Source organism: Polypterus senegalus, chromosome 12, assembly GCF_016835505.1.
Source record: "Polypterus senegalus isolate Bchr_013 chromosome 12, ASM1683550v1, whole genome shotgun sequence".
Taxonomy (NCBI): Eukaryota; Metazoa; Chordata; class Cladistia; order Polypteriformes; family Polypteridae; genus Polypterus; species Polypterus senegalus.
The window spans coordinates 34,763,776-34,781,950 of NC_053165.1; positions in this window are offsets into that span (position 1 = coordinate 34,763,776).

Here is an 18,175-nt window from a genome sequence, read left to right on the forward strand (position 1 = left end):
GAATGACGTCAGAGACACTGGGGCTGTGGGTGGGACTTTCAAGTTATTAACCCAATACATTACCAACTGCATGAGCCTACTCTATATACTCTGTTAAGCAAAGGGTATTTTGAAAAATTGTACAGAATACTGATATTTTCCTTCTTATGTACAGCATAATAAGAATAGTATTTGACACATTATAAATCTCATTTGATGGAGAAATTATTTTGAATTTAATCATCAGCAGTTCTTAAAGGGTAACTGCTTTGTTAATTAGGCTAAAAGTAATATCAGATTTTTACACTATTTTTCTGTTGTTTATGTACTATAGATGCCAACACCCAGCTCAAATAAGGAAGCAATGGATATAAAAGAAAATTCAGCAGCTAATGAAGAAAAGAGCACATATGAAATCACTGGTAGGTAAATAATTCAGTTGTATTAATATAGACCTAATATGCAACAATTAATTGTTTTGAGGTTAAAATGTTTAAATTTTAACTAAAATATCTGTTTAAAGCAGTTCAAATCATGCATGCTAATATCTTAAAATATATTATTATTAACCTGCAAATATATTTATATATAACTATTTTCAAAGTTTTTTTTCAGTTTAGCCTACCTTATTGTTGTAGCAATGAGTATATATTTTTGCACGAAATAGAATCCTTATATATATCATCCTAATTTACTGATAATAGTAATGAGTGTTTTACTCTGGTTTTGAAAACAAAATATTGAAGCATCGTTAGTGCTGAGATGTAGATTATTATCAGATGTTTTTTAATTGCCCTCTGGAGATTACAAAGTATTACCATTTGCCAGAACCCACTTTCCTAGCTCTTTAAAATAATTACACAATGCAGAGTGCAGACCTAAGAAAATAACAGTAGTAATAAATTACCATTTTTCAGAGAAATTCTTTTGAGAAAATTTGGTTACAAAACATTTGTTACTTTACTAATGCCAGATTTATTGTTCTTTTACTCGCATATGTAAGTAAGCTACTTTATGATTTGCAGCTATTAATTTTGCAGAACATGTGTTTTTTTTTGTAAATCAATCTGTTTTATGTAAATATGAATACCTGAATATTTGTAAATGCAGTATGGCACAGATTAATTTATTAATCTTGTTGCTTACATTTAGAAGGTAGTACCAATATTTTATTGTACATTGGTGTACATTAGTGCATAAACATATATAATTTAAGGAACTAAGAAGAATTAATTATTGAAAAGTCATTAAATAGTTGTTGTTCAGGTACGCAAAACAAGCTGCAATATTTTATTTAAGGGACCTGCAGGACACCTCTCTATTTTTGATCCTGATCAGCTAAAAATGAACATGCTTCTTGTGATCAGTATTACAAACAGCATATTCATAAAATACATCCATTAGTGAGTTGTTTCAAGATCAGCATGTTTTCAAATGGTAAAACTCCGGCTAAATCAGTAAAGCCTACAACTTTCTTGATGTCTTCATCAGTTACTGGTATTTATGCCAATGTCAAATTTATTTATATAGCACATTTAAAACAACATAGGAATTCTGTGGCCAAAGTGCTTTACAATAATATAATAAAAGAAAACATACAATTAACATAAATAACATAAGTAGAAATAAAACAAATGAACATAAATAAAATAAATAATAAATAGTAATGTTACATAATCACAATGAGAAAACCATCAGTATTACTGAAGTTCACGGAATGCAAGTGAATAGAAATTAGTCTTTAATCTTGTTTTGAACAGTTCAGTTGAAGATGACTCCTTTATATAATGAGGTAAAGAGTTCCACAGGCGAGTAGCAGCAGCTGTAAAAGCCCTGTCCCACTTAGTTTTGCACTCGGTATAAGGGACAACAAGAGACAACTGACCAGAAGATCTAAGCACTCTAGATGGCTGGTGTAAAACACACAACTCGGATAAATAGGTAGGAGCAAGCCCATGTAAAAATTTAAAAACTAGCAACAAGATTTTAAAATCAATTCAAAAACTGACAGGCAGCCAGTGTAAAGTAGCTAATATTGGAGAAACAGAATCAGACCTTCTTGCCCCAACCAGAAAGCGAGCGGCAGCATTCTGGACCAACTGTAACCTGCGTATCAGGGATTTGCTAATCCCAGAATACAGCAAGTTGCAGTAATTCAGGCAAAAAAAGATACAAGCATGAGTAGCTTTCTCAAGATCCCTAGAAGATAAAAAAGGCTTGATCTTACCTAATAGACGAAGCAGGAAAAAGCAACTCTTGACTTCAGAATTAATCTGTTTCTCAAAAGAGAGGTTACTGTCAAAGATAACACCAAGATTACGGACTTGAGGTTTGCAAAAGACAGAAAGAGCCGAGAAGTCCAAGACCAATTTGGGCTTTAGCTGATGGACCCACTATAAGCACCTCCGTTTTATTTTGATTCAGGTCAAGAAAATTATTAGCCATCCAGGATCTTAGTTCAGAAAGACAGTTGTGCAGTTGATTTATTGTAGAGTTGCAGGCAGGAATATAAACCTGTGTGTCATCAGCATAGCAGTGAAAAGAAATGTTAAATTTCCTAAAAATAGTTGCAATAGGGTGAAAGTATATAGAGAATAAAATAGGACCCAAAATGGATCCCTGAGGAATACCACATTTAAGAGGAGCAGTAGACGAAAAAGAGGAACTTAAAGTCACTGAAAAGTGTCTACCAGTTAAGTATGACCTGAACCAATTAAGAGCAGCGTCTTTAAGCCCAACAAGATGTTCAAGCCGCAACAGCAATATCTCATGGTCAATAGTGTCAAAGGCAGCAGACAGGTCAAGGAGGACAAGGATTGCAGCGCCACCTGAGTCAGTAATAATAGAGATGTCATTGAATACTTTAAGGAGGGCCGTCTCAACACCATTATAATGCCTAAAACGAGATTGGTAGATCTCAAATAAATTATTGGAGTTAAGGTGATCAATAAATTGATTATAAATAATTATTTCAAATTTTTTAGCCAGAAATGACAATTGGGAAATCGGGCAAAAATTGGCTAAAACTCCAGGATCTAATTCTGCCTTTTTTAGACAGGGACGGACCGCAGCATGTTTAAAAAATGAGGACACAACTCCCTCACTAATAGAACCATTGATAATGGCTAGTAAAGATGGACCCAAAACATCAAAGGCTTCCACTACGAGGCGTGGTGGTACAATATCAAGAGAACTGAGTTTAGGTTTAAGGGTGTCTATAGTTCTTTTTAACTGTGAAGTGAGACAAGATCAAAAGATTCCAAGACAATGCCATGATTAACAGTAGGAAGTTCATAGCCTGTTGGAGCAATACCACAGTGATTATTATCAATTTTACTGAAAAAGAATGAAAGAAACTGCTCACATGAAAGAACAGTGCTATTTAACACTAGAATTACCAGAGCCTACGAAAAAACTCGTAATTCCGTCCCACCTTAAACTGCTTCTTAAATCCCTTCACACCTCTCCGCCAGCCCTTTGTCTTCTAAATGTGCTGATAAAGAGAAGCTTGTAGCAGCCGGCTATTCCATCCCCCCACCAATTTAGAACGTGCACGAACTTCAGCTTGATTGAGTATCTGGGAGTGAAGTGGAGTTTTAGAGTGGAAATAATAGATCGTTGTTTGGAACACACGCATTTCATGTCTGTTCCGTTTTTACAGTAATCTGTGTCAACACATTGTTAAAACAGAAACGTTTTTTATATTCTAGTAGTAGATGACAAAATGTAGGCATAAACTATATAGTGTATGAAGCCTGAAGTCCAAAGAGCAAACAAACATTTTCACAAGAATAACACAATTGCAGAAACAAAAAGCCGCCTTAACATGCGACATTGACAGCAGTTTATTATAACTGCCTCTGTGGTTCAATAGACTCAACCCCCGCTTGGGAATCAAGAGGTCACGAGTTCGATCCTGCGCCCCTCTGTTTTGAGATGTAAACTGCTCTTAGTCTTACTGTTTTAGAATAAAAGCATACATTTGATTTCAGTCTGTAACAGCCGGTGCAATTTATGATCCTTGTAAAGGTTAGCTTTTTTTTTTAATTCACTTTTCATTATCTCAGTCGCGTTCAGAATCAATCCATACAACCCCATCTGACACCGCTGTTTTCACTAAAGACGCGCTATAGCTCTGCAGTGTACTACGATGCATACTAACGCCAAACCCCCCATCCCCCCCGCGCCATCCCCAGGTTCTGACACACAAACGCTGGCGAAGCTGCCTTCTTCGTATCTCACCGTCACTTGCTTTTCTTTTTATTCAGTTTTATTGAGTGTTCCTGCCAGTCCCCATGTTGCTGTATGCTGTTTCTTTTGTACTCCAGGACATGCAGAGGAAAGAATGGTAAAGACCAGTAACTTCGGAGCTATATGCAATCATCAGACACTCCCCATCTGCCCGTGTCGTTCAAACACAGGAACATATATTGGTGTAAAAGTATAACAAAAGTGCACTTTTATTCAAGTGCACTTTTTCTATCGCCTTTTCCTGTAAGAAGCAATGTACACACTTCTCTCTATGCTGTGGTTTCTATTACACACCTATGAAATGGATGGATGGATGGAAGAAAGAGACAATATATGTGAAAATATAATCGCACTATTGCAATATTATTTGAAAACGAACAGCGTCAGATCGGGTGTGAATTTATGCAGGAACTGGAAATTCTCTGATGGGACCTTCCCCCAGGGAAGAAAGTACAGTGTCAGGTGCTCATTCAGTGTAATAGAAACCATAGCACAGAGAGGCGTGTACACGGCAACAATTACACGAGTAAGTAAATGTAGGAAGGACGGTCCTTGGGTGTGTGGGAACTGTTAATATTTGAATGTGATGATTTTATATAGCACGGAATGAAAATCTGCACTTCTTAGCATTGCACCATGCAAGCTGTCGTATCAATCGCCTACTGTAACTTGCTTTCTTTTTTCTTCGGTTATACAGGTAGTTTTGAATAAAAGTGCACTTGTTTTGTTTGCGAAATGAAGTGTCTGCGTGCACTTTTCGTGGCATTACGTGTATTTTTGAGCATGCCCGTTTGAGCAGTAACAAAAGTAGTTGGTGAAAAGTATAACAAAACAACGGGCAGATGGGGAGTGTCTGATGATTGCATATAGCACCGAACTTACTGCTCTTTACTATTCTCTCCTCTGCGTGCCCTGGAGTACAAAAGAAACAGAATACAGACTCGCTATAGCTCTGCGTTGTACCACGATGCATACTAACACCCCCCCACCCGGTTCTGACACACAGCGCTGGCGAAGCTGCCTTCTTCGTATCTCACCGTCACTTGATTTTCTTTTTATTCAGTTTTATTGAGTGTTCCTGCCAGTCCCGCATGTTGCTGTATGCTGGATATTTTCACATGTATTGTCTCTTTCTTTCAGGTGTGTAATAGAAACCACAGCATAGAGAGAAGTGTGTACATTGCTTCTTACAGGAAAAGGCAATGGAAAAAGTGCACTTGAATAAAAGTGCACTTTTGTTATACTTTTACACCAATATATGTTCCTGTGTTTGAACGACACAGGGCAGATGGGGAGTGTCTGATGATTGCATATAGCGCCGAAGTTACTGGTCTTTACCATTCCTTCCTCTGCATGTCCTGGAGTACAAAAGAAACATCATACAACAACATGCGGGGACTGGCAGGAACACTCAATAAAACTGAATAAAAAAGAAAAGCAAGTGACGGTGAGATACGAAGAAGGCAGCTTCGCCAGCGTTTGTGTGTCAGAACCCGGGGATTTGGTTTGGCGTTAGTATGCATCGTGGTACACTGCAGAGCTATAGCGCGTCTTTAGTGAAAACAGCGGTGTCAGATGGGGGTGTATGGATTGATTCTGAAGCGACTGAGAGAATGAAAAGTGAATTAAAAAAAAAGCCAACCTTTACAAGGATCATAAATTGCACCGGCTGTTACAGACTGAAATCAAATGTATGCTTTTATTCTAAAACAGTAAGACTAAGAGCAGTTTACTTCTCAAAACAGAGGGGCGCAGGATTGAACTCGTGACCTCTTGATTCCCAAGCGGGGGCTGAGTCTATTGAACCACAGAGGCAGTTACAATAAACTGCTGTCAATGTTGCATGTTAAGGCGGCTTTTTGTTTCTGCAATTGTGTTATTCTTGTGAAAATGTTTGTTTGCTATTTGGACTTCAGGCTTCATACACTATATAGTTTATGCCTACATTTTGTCATCTACAACTAGAATATAAAAAACGTTTCTGTTTTAACAATGTGTTGACACAGATTACTGTAGAAACGGAACAGACATGAAATGCGTGTGTTCCAAACAACAATCTATTATTTCCACTCTAAAACTCCACTTCACTCCCAGATACTCAATCAAGCTGAAGTTCGTGCACGTTCTAAATTGGTGGGGGGATGGAATAGCCGGCTGCTACAAGCTTCTCTTTATCAGCACATTTAGAAGATAAAGGGCGCTGGCGGAGAGGTGTGAAGGGATTTAAGAAGCAGTTTAAGGTGGGACGGAATTACGAGTTTTTTCGTAGGCTCTGGTAATTCTAGTGTTAATCCCATCACAGAATGAGGGTGAATGGCTGCATTAATTGCATTAAATTAGACCCTAGGATTCTTAGAATGACGCAATACTAAATCAGTGAGGAAATCATGTTTAGCTTTCTTAACTGCAACCTTTAAGTTGAATAGCGAGGTCCTAACAATGAGTCCATCTTTTTTCCAACAACGTTCCGCAGTTCAACAGGCGCAGTACAGCGATCGCATATAGTTACATTTAGCCAGGGAGCAGGGGCCTCATGTATAACACTGTGCGTAGAATTCGCAGTATAACATGGCGTAAGCACAAAAGCCAAAATGTGCTTACGCACAGAAAAATCCAGATGCAGGAATCTGTGCGTACTCTAACTTCCACATTCTTCCGCTACATAAATCCCGATCAGCATGAAAAGTAACGCTCATGCACGCGCTTTTGTAACACCCCAACTCCTCCGAGAATTACGCCTCTTTGAATATGCATATCAATATAAATGAGAAAAGTACGGGGGAAAATATAAGAATTTCAGCGAATACCAAGTGGAGGCAAAGGAAAAACATATTATTTGTTTAATTAAACCGTGGTATGATCAAAAAAAGGAAGTTGATCGAGTGACATAGCGTGTTGGAGAAACTTGAAAGCTCACGTTCACAAAATCGCACAGTGCCGGAAATAAAAAAGAAGTCACATATCAAAGTCGCCGTGAAAAGGCGAGGTGTAGCCCACTGTCTGAGTGTCATATGAAAGCTTATTAGGGTACAGAGAAAAAAAAAGGCACACAGTGAGGGAAAAAGCACGAAATGTCAACTTCAATCTCGAAATTTCCACTTTAATCATGTAGTTTATTTTGTCATTAAAGTAGAACATCATAAACTTCATCTTAAAATCGTTTAATCAACCAGTTTCTCAAATCACATCGTAATTAAAGTAGCATGTTAAATGCTTTGTTTTGTATGTGATCTTCTATGTGCTCTATGTGTGTAAATCACTACTTGCTTCTTAAACCGGCTCTCTTCTGTATCTGAATCTGTATTCCGATAATTCTCTTTCCGATCAGCTGCAGCTGTGATTCACACTCAGATACAGTGATATAAATACTCCGAGTGGTGCAGTGAGAGTAATATGGAAAAAGATGATCCGCTGTGGCAACTCCTAACAGGAGCAGCTGAAAGAAGAAGAAGAAGAAGAAGGTGCAGTGACAGTAACAACGCTAAAGCAGTTATGGTATTTGGAATACTATGGCTATTCCCTGGACACATTATATTGTTACAAGTTAATTACAATCAGATGCATTACACTAATAACCAATATGTGGTTAGTTTCAGTGTATTTATAAAGCCGCATCAGGAAAATAAAGAGTAACCACACAGGAACAGTAGCACTGCTTGACGCTGGGTGCCTCCAGTCTGAAAAACCGAGCGGAGAACTTGTGAATACAAGGTATGAGGTACCGTGGAAAAGTGTGTGGCTTTACGCCAAGTGTAGGTTTTATACATCGCGATTTGAACGTGGAAAAGTTCTTACGCAATATTTCTGTGCGTATGCACCGTTTATACATGAGGCCCCAGGTCTTCCCTTATTACAGCGTATCTTGAGCGGAGCAATTGAGTCTAAAACCGTTTTACAAGAAGAATTAAATTCTAAGACAGAATCATTGATACCATCATATTGGACATGCACATCAAGACTAGAGAATATTGTTTTAAAATAGGATATAACAGAAGAATTTAAAAAGCAAGAGCAGCGTGGAGCACAATTAGTAGTAGGGATATCTACAGTAATATTCAAATCCATCATTATAGAAAAGTGATCAGTAAAAGAAATATCGCAAATATTAATATTATTAACAGAAATATCACGTGTAAGAACAAGATCAACGGTGTGACCGAGAGAGTGAGATGGCGTATTAATATGGTGTATATTTATATACACTGTTTTAATATGAAGGCTTTTTATCAATACCTTAACAATAAATTTTTATAATATTAGATCCACTTCTCTATGTGCTATTTGCTCTTTGTAATTTTATTTAAAATGGGTGTTTATATTTAGTATAACTCAGGGTGTACAGTAAAACAACTGTGCTTGCCACAGGATAGTATACAATATTTTAAGCAAATAAAAAATCTATACAATAAATATTTTAATACATTAAGTAAAAGAGATATACAGTAGTACTTGATTTTAAAGTTTAAATGTCTATGTGTAACATTTGATGTGTTTGATCAGAGATCTTACTAAGCACCCAGTCTTTTTTAACCTTTAAATCAACCTAAATAAAAGCTCATGTGACTGAGCAGAAATAAGAGCATCTGATTGTTTTTTTCAAGGTCAAAATGTATTATCAGTTATTAATCTTTTGAAACTTTTCCAATCACTGTAATTTTCACTACTTTTACTATACCTTTGACTCAGCAAGATTTTTATGTTTATGACAGTACTGGGCCTTTTCTATGAGCATAGTTAAATATTTCAAATGCAATTCGGAAAGGAAAACAGTTGCCCAAATGATAGAACAAAATGATTGGATTAATTTATTTATTTGTTTTTAGTTTTTCAATATTAAAAAAAAACACATTTAATGAACAAAAATGAAAAAAAAACCTTATTGGTACAGTTGACAGTCCTATTGTACTATATAAAATCTATTAGCTGTTCTACACATGGTGGCATGGTGGCGCAGTGGTAGTGCTGCTGCCTTGTAGTTAGGAGACCCGGGTTTGCTTCCCGGGTCCTCCCTGGGTGGAGTTTGCATGTTCTCCCTGTGTACATTTTTGTTACAGGAAATTCTGGTTATTTGTGCATACAAAGTCTTGTTTTATTGTTCTGGGCCACATGTGTGGTGGTTAAGAAGTCACTATTGCTGAAATTTCTGTTAAGGTTTTTTTAAAGTGTTACCTGTTACTAGTCTTTTCCACATCTTACAATTTTTATTGTGTGCAATCTCAAATATGAAAAGTGAAGGGACATAGCAAGAAAAACCATAAACTGACACTGATAAACACACACAGATACAGATTCTAGGTGGCTTTCTCTTTCCCTTAAAGCTGAAACTAGTGAAGCACCCGGGCATCATTTGCAGTATGCACAATCACTCCAATCTTATCGAGTGTAGCTTGTAACTCCTTCAGAATTCTCAAAGGTGCAATCACTCAGTTTTTGTGGATGGCCTGATCTAGACAGATTTACAACTGTGCCTTACTCTTTCCATTTCTTAATGATTGATTTAAGTGTCCTATAGGGGATATTTAGTGCCTTGGATATTTTCTTTTATCCATGTCCTGATATGCATTTTTCAATCACTAACCATGGAGTTGCTTGAAGTGTTCTTTTGTTTTCCTTATGTAGTTTAGACCAGTACTAACTCACCAGAAGTTGACCCTTCCAGGTAAAGTGCACTACAGTGATTCCTCCCTATATTGTGTATTGTCGTGGCAAAAAATTCATCATCAGAAGGCTTTTTACCTAAAAATAAAGGCTATTAGGACTTGAGATAGACAGAGTTTTAAGGCTTTATTACAATAAATCAACACAAAAATAACAAGGACTCAACCCAATACGGCCAAATTGAGCTGAGCGACGATCATTACAGCAATTGAAGATTTTATAACAATTTCTTATCATTTTACCTCATTCAATTAGCTCATTCTGCACCTGGTTTTACTGTCCATTATTCCTCTTGGTGTCTGTTTGGCTTATTTTGATTGGTCTAAGACTGGGTGGATGGCTTCCTTTTACCATCTTTGGGCTTTACTTATGTAATTTCCTATTTTTGGTGACCTTGCTATAATGAGCTCTTTTGCCCATCTTCTCTGACTCCCTTCTATTCCTGACCAGCCGAACCTTTTACTTCATCCCGGATTTTATACGTAAGCATATCTAAATATATATCACGGATTTTTTGCTGGTTTGCGGATTTCTGCGGACAATGGGTCTTTTAATTTATGGTACATGCTTCCTCAGTTGGTTTGCCCAGTTGATTTCATACAAGGGAGGCTATTGGCGGATGGCTGAGAAGCTACCCAATCAGAGCACGTATTATGTATTAAATAAAATTCCTCAATGATATGTGATATGCTTCCTGCGCGGTGCTTCGCATACTTAAAAGCTCGAACAGCACCTATTGATTTTTGATTGTTTGCTTTTCTTTCTCTGTCTCTCTCTCTCTGACATTCTCTGTTCCTGACTCGCACTCCTTTGAAGAGAAAGATATGTTTGCAATTTTTTAATTGTGAGATGGAACTGTCATCTCTATCTTGTCGTGGAGCATAGTTTAAACTTTTGAACAAGAGACAAATGTTTGTTTGCAGTGTTTTAAAGTCCCTGTCTCTACAACCTCCTGTGTTTCTGTGCAAGTCTGTGACCCAAGCGTAACAATATAAAAATGATATAAACGTGTGGTTTTTACTTTGCGGATTTTCACCTTTTGTGGGGGGTTCTGGAACGCAACCCCTGTGATCGAGGAGGGATCACTGTATACTACAATTAACTAAAACCTCTTGACTACAGGCATGTGATCGCTGTTGAACTAATTCTGTGACTAAAGCCAATTGGCTGTGGCAGTAACGATTTAGATGTGTCATATTAAAGGAGATGAATGCTTATGCGATCAATTGTTTAGTGTTTTATATTTGTAATTAATTTAGACCACTTTGCAGTGATCTGTCAGCACTTTGACGTTAAAGAGACTTTTTTTAATTAATCAGTGTAAAAAAAAACAACAAATTAAATTCATTCTAAATCAATGTCATATACAATAAAATGTGAAAACTTCCAAGCGGGTGAATACTTTCTAGAGGCACTGTATGCTCTGCGTGAAAGCCAAGCCAAAGGTAACTATGTGTCTACATTACTAAAATGTTTCTATTTTCAAATTACATTTAATTTTCTAGCAATTAAAAGATTACATTATTTTAGTTCTGGGAATTAAATACATTTACTGACGGGGGCAAAATTATTTTATTATTAACAAATGTCTTGAAATTGATTAATTTAAAGGCATATTGCTTTTATGAAGCAATCCTTCCTTCACACCAACATGGAATGGCTATTATCTTTGTAGCATTTTTGCAAAATTCAGTACTGTTTATATATAAACAGCAGAGCGGATATTGTCTGAGGTAGAATTAAGATTCCTGGGTGTGATGAAGTAAAAGAAGCCTTTGAGTTTAACTGATAATTACTTTCATGGGACTCTACCTTCCTTTTTCTGACACTAGTGCACTTCACTTTCTTGCCAAGTGTGCTGTACTGTAAAGTGAAATTATTGAACTGAAAGAGACTCTATAAATGCTGAATAAGCATTGGTCACTTTTGAAATATATTCAATGAGAAAGACGTTTCTAAAATTAAACAATGTGTGCAATATGTCATGTTCCTTTTTTCTGCACATTATGATGGACGGCCGGGGATCCTGCCTGGATGGGACACCCTTTCAAGAGAAAACCGGGGGAATGGGTGGACTACCAGGAGTACCTCCCCTGGGTTCCTTCTGCCACACCCGGAAGTCAATCAATCAATCAATCAACATTTATTTATATAGCACATATTCATACAAAAAAATGTAGCTCAAAGTGCTTTACAAAATGAAGAAGTGCTGCTGGATGTTAATCAAGAGACACCTGGAGCATTTCTGGGTGCACTATAAAAGAGGCCGCCTCACTCCATTCAGAGGCCAGAGTCGGGTGGAAGGAGGACAAAGCTGTGGAGGAGTGGTAGTGGAAGAAAGGGGAATGTGGTGATTTAGTATTTAGTGCTTGGGACTGTGTTGTGGCTGGGGGGTTCACGGGGAAGACGTGCCCTCCAGCTGAAGAAAAATAAAAGTCTTTTTATTCTATACATGCCTCCCATGTCAAGTCTGTGCCAGGTCGGGCGCAATGTAGCGCCTTTCTTACAGTGGCATAGCCCGCAGGATTCCGGTCCATCTTTTTGGGCTGGGACCTGTTTCAAAATATTCTGTAAGGACCTGTCACAGTAGTGCACGGCACAGGAGCGCAGGAAGCCCACGCCCGAGACAGCGCACTGAAACGCGCACCCGCAGCAAGAGCTGCAACACTCCTGAGGCTCCAGAACCAGTTTAGGGAGAAAAAAAGGTGGGTGGAAGATGGATTTTCAGGGGGAGCAGCTCTGGACAGTGCAGTACCTCACCCTGGACATTAGATGGCTGCCCCCTGGGTTGAAGCGGTGTCTCAGTCTCTTGCAGGGCTTCATGGGAGATGGAGTTCTGCCCAGCCCTGTTGGTGTCTGGTGTGGCGCACTGGAGCACTTCCGGGTGGGCCATAAAATGAGTCAGTAGCCACCACTCAATGGCCAGAGTCGGGTGGAGGAGGATGAGGTTACGAGTGAGGAGTGGAGGTGGAAGAAGAAAGGACTGAGTATATTGGAACATGGTGTGGTGTGCAGGACATTGAAATAAATAAACGGGTGTGTCCTGGACATTCTGAGTCTGTGTGTCTGGCTGTAGCTGGGTCTATCTATGCTGATCTTCTACAATATATACAGTGGGATGCAAAAGTTTGGGCAACCTTGTTAATAGTCATTATTTTCCTGTATAAATTGTTGGGTGTTACGATAAAAAATGTCAGTTAAATATATCATTTAGGAGACACACACAGTGATATTTGAGAAGTCAAATGAAGTTTATTGGATTTACAGAAAGTGTGCAATAATTGTTCAAACAAAATCAGGCAGGTGCATAAATTTGGGCACCGTTGTCATTTTATTGATTCCAAAACTTTTAGAACTAATTATTGGAACTCAAATTGGCTTAGTAAGCTCAGTGACCCCTGACCTACATACACAGGTGAATCCTATAATGAGAAAGAGTATTTAAGGGGGTCAATTGTAAGTTTCCCTCCTCCTTTAATTTTCTCTGAAGAGTAGCAACATGGGGGTCACAAAACAACTCTCAAATGACCTGAAGACAAAGATTGTTCACCATCATGGTTTAGGGGAAGGATTCAGAAAGCTGTCCCAGAGATTTAAGCTGTCTGTTTCCACAGTTAGGAACATATTGAGGAAATGGAAGACCACAGGCTCAGTTCAAGTTAAGGCTCAAAGTGGCAGACCAAGAAAGATTTCGGATAGACAGAAGCGACGAATGGTGAGAACAGTCAGAGTCAACCCACAGACCAGCACCAAAGACCTACAACATTATCTTGCAGCAGATGGAGTCATTGTGCATCGTTCAACCATTCGGCACACTTTACACAAGGAGATGCTGTATGCAAGAGTGATGCAGAGGAAGCCTTTTCTCCACCCACAGCACAAACAGAGCCCCTTGTGGTACTGTATGCTCAAGCACATTTGGACAAGCCAGCTTCATTTTGGAATAAGGTGCTGTGGACTGATGAAACTAAAATTGAGTTATTTGGGCATAACAAGGAGCGTTATACAAGGAGGAAAAAGAACACAGCATTCCTAGAAAAACACCTGCTACCTACAGTAAAATATGGTGGTGGTTCCATCATGGTGTGGGGCTGTGTGACCAATGCAGGGACTGGGAATCTTGTCAAAGTTGAGGGACGCATGGATTCCACTCAGTATCAGCAGATTCTGGAGACCAATGTCCAGGAATCAGTGACAAAGCTGAAGCTGTGCCAGGGCTGGATCTTTCAACAAGACAACGACCTGAAACACTGCTCAAAATCCACTAAGGCATTCATGCAGAGGAACAAGTACAACGTTCTGGAATGGCCATCTCAGTCCCCAGACCTGAATATAATTGAAAATCTGTGGTGTGAGTTAAAGAGAGCTGTCAATGCTCAGAAGCCATCAAACCTGAATGAACTAGAGATGTTTTGTAAAGAGGAATGGTCCAAAATACCTTCAACCACAATCCAGACTCTCATTGGAACCTACAGGAAGCGTTTAGAGGGTGTCATTTCTGGAAAAGGCGGATCTACTAAATACTGATTTCATTTCTTTTTTGTGGTGCCCAAATTTATGCACCTGCCTGATTTTGTTTGAACAATTATTGCACACTTTCTGTAAATCTAATAAACTTCATTTCATTTCTCAAATATCACTGTGTGTGTCTCCTATATATTATACTAGCAAAATACCCGCGCTTCGCAGCGGAGAAGTAGTGTGTTAAAGAAGCAATGAAAAAGAAAAGGAAACATTTTGAAAATAACGTAACATGATTGTCAATGTAATTGTTTTGTCACTGTTATGAGTGATGAGTGTTGTTGTCATATATATATATATATATATATATATATATATATATTTACAAACACACACATAAACATATATATATATACATATCAATACATATACACATATATACATACATATATATATATCTACATATATACACATACATATACACACACACATAAATACAGACACACACACATATATACACACAAATACATATATATATATACATACATACACACACACATATATAAACATATATATACATATACATACATATCTACATATATACACACACAGCTATTTCAGTATCAGTGCAATACGCTGCTTGTTAAAACGGATGACTCCGCTCTTACGTGCAAGTCTGCGTGGATATTATGAACTATCGTATTTGTTCAAGTTCTATTTAAATTTTAAATAGAAGGAATTTTTATTTAGTCGACAGAAATATCTTTGGTAGGAATGGTAAAACAGACAGGAATATTATTCTGAATAAATCAACTCAAACCTTAAACAACTTATAATATTTTGCTCTCCATAAAAATATATCCTGTCTAAATTATACAAGTTAGAAATAAAGTAAACGTTAAAAGAACAAACATTCAAATTTCTTTACTCTTATGTAATTTTATATAAAAATAAACTTAGATTTTAAATATCCCAAAAGATTTTGCTCTCCATAAAAATATATCCTGTCAAAATTATACAAATTCAAATATGAACATGCTGCATAACAAAACCTGGAAATATAAATAAAATGTGTTCCTTTCAGCAATAACAAATCAAATCATTCAGTTGTCTTTGCTCATATGTCATTTTAGAGCTGGACGCCTGGCATCTTTTTGCCACAGGTTCGTTTCTGTTTGGTGTGAGGTTCTGTGTTGTGGAGATTCTCAGGATGGATTGCAGGTGCTCATCAGTGAGGCGACTCCTGTGTGCTGTTTTGTTAGTCTTTATCACTGAGAAGAGCTTCTCACACAGATATGTGCTACCAAACATGCACAAGGTTCGAGCCGCATGTAGACGGACTTTTTGTTCTTCAAAGTCACCAAAGCGCCGTGCAAACTCAGTGCGCGCTCAGTTTATCAGCAAAGTGCGATTTGGGAACACCGTAGTGACGACTTGGTTTAACATTACTTGGCAACAGGGAAAGTGGGGCAAGGTGCACTGGTGCATTTGTGTCTCCCATAAAAGCAGCTTCACTTGAAATCACTTTGTGATTGTGCACGGTTAAAACGTCCGCTGAAGTGTCAGATTCTTATTTAATTATTCTGCTTTCTGTATCTTCTGCATTGCATTCAGGTTACCCTGATGTTTTGTCTCATAGTGCCGTCTTAGATTAAATTCTGTAATTACAGCCACATTAGCTCCACAAATGAGACACACGGGTTCAGTAAACATATACTCAGCCTCCCATCGGTTTTAAAGGCTCTATTTTCAGAATCAACTTTTCTCTTCAGCATCGTGTGAGCTAGCTTCGCAATAACTTGCAGCATCATAAGGTAGACTTGATTAACGCGTAAGTGTTCGGCAAGGCAGCTGAAGCGCTGCATTATGGGATCTGTAGTTTATTGTGTTACCAGCGCTTCATATACCGGGCTTTAATAACAATAATACAGTATATAAAATGATCTCGCGGGCGGATATAATTACGCCGGGCGGATGTGGCCCGCTGCCCTTGAGTTTGACACATATGGACTAAATAGAACTTGAAAAGATATATTTTTCAAATGTGATCGCAATTCAGATAGAGTTGACGCAAGACTACAGCCTGCATGCCTCAATAAGTCATCCTCCCTCGCTCTTACTTTTTACCGTTCATCTAATGAATACACTGAGTATGGCTTTACCAAAACAATCATTGATGGCGAATAAAGTATCCATTATTCGAGTATGTAGATCGGGATATATATATATACATATATATATATACCCGCGTATCGCAGTGAGAAGTAGTGTGTTAAAAAGCTAGAAAAGAAAAGGGAACATTTTAAAAATAACGTAACATGACTGTCAATATACAGTATTTGTTTTGTGAGTGTTACTGAGTGTTGCTGTCATCAAGGATTTGATTATCATTATTTCTTTCAATCAGGTTCGTATTTGTAGGATGTGTTGTGTTCAAGTTACATTCCGTGTTTGTCAATCGTTGTAAAGATGACAGGTTTCATTCATCGATTCGTTTCTTACTGCATCAATAAACAGCTCGTCTTCTTCTTTATCTGAGACCTGACACACTGCATGCACGGGTTTTTTACACTGTCTTCCTTTAGCGGGACATTGACTTTTCCAACGTGTGCTTTGTTTCGCAGTAGTTGGATTTATGAATATGCTTGTATGTATCAGACGCTTCATATTTTTGCTGCCTTTTCAATTGTGTAATTCGGTTTTGTTCAGCTCTTTGGAACTGTTGCTTTTATCTGTGCACTGCGTCAGTTCCGTGAGCCTCGGTGTACATGCATCGAAGGTTCCCAGCTGTGCTGGTGCCATCTCGTGCTATGTCCATGGCTGTATTTAATGTTAGCTTAGTCCTGGCACTTAAAACTTTCTCTCGCAGTTTAAGCTGAGTTTGTGTCAAACACCACCCTGACCATCTCATCTTCCTCTCCATAAGCACAGTCCTTCACCCGTGAATATTTAGTGGCAGTTTGCTATTGGATTGCCGCTGACGGACGGCCTTATATGGGCAGGCACTAAATTACAAACGCCAGCGGCAGCCTGTCTATGAACTTAATTTAAAGTGTAGGTTTACATCGTGCTTTGTTTCAAGTAGCAGAACTCATGAATATGGTTGTATATGTCACTTTCGCTTCGCTTCTTATTGTTTCGCTGCCTTCTCAATTATATAATGGATGTTTTCTTCAGCGCTTTTTTGAGGTCTTCCTGGTTTTCTATGTACTGCGTGATTACTTGGGAGGCGTGATGATGTCACACGAAACTCCGCCCCCACGGCATTGAAGCTCATCTCTATTACAGTAAATGGAGAAAAACTGCTTCCAGTTATGACCATTACGCGTAGAATTTCGATATAAAACCTGCCAAACTTTTGTAAGGAAGCTGTAAGGAATGAACCTGCCAAATTTCAGCCTTCCACCCACAAGGGAAGTTGGAGAATTAGTGATGAGTGAGTGAGTGAGTGAGTGAGTGAGTGAATGAGTGAGTGAGGGCTTTGCCTTTTATTAGTATAGATTTAACTGACATTTTTTATCGTAACAATCAACGATTTATACAGGAAAATAAGGACTATTAACAAGGTTGCCCAAACTTTTGCATCCCACTGTATTTTTAAATTTGGCTTCCCATAATTCTAACATGCTTTAGTTGCTACATGAGCATGTTATATTGCATTCTATGGATATAAACAAGCCAAATATTGTGTGCTACTGAAAAACAAAAGCTGACAAATTTGATAAATGTTGCTTATGTTGATTTCAATTTTATTATCTCCTGGGATTATACTCCTTTCAAAAAACATTAAGCATTATGTCTGTAAGGAACAAAAAGCAGTTCCAAA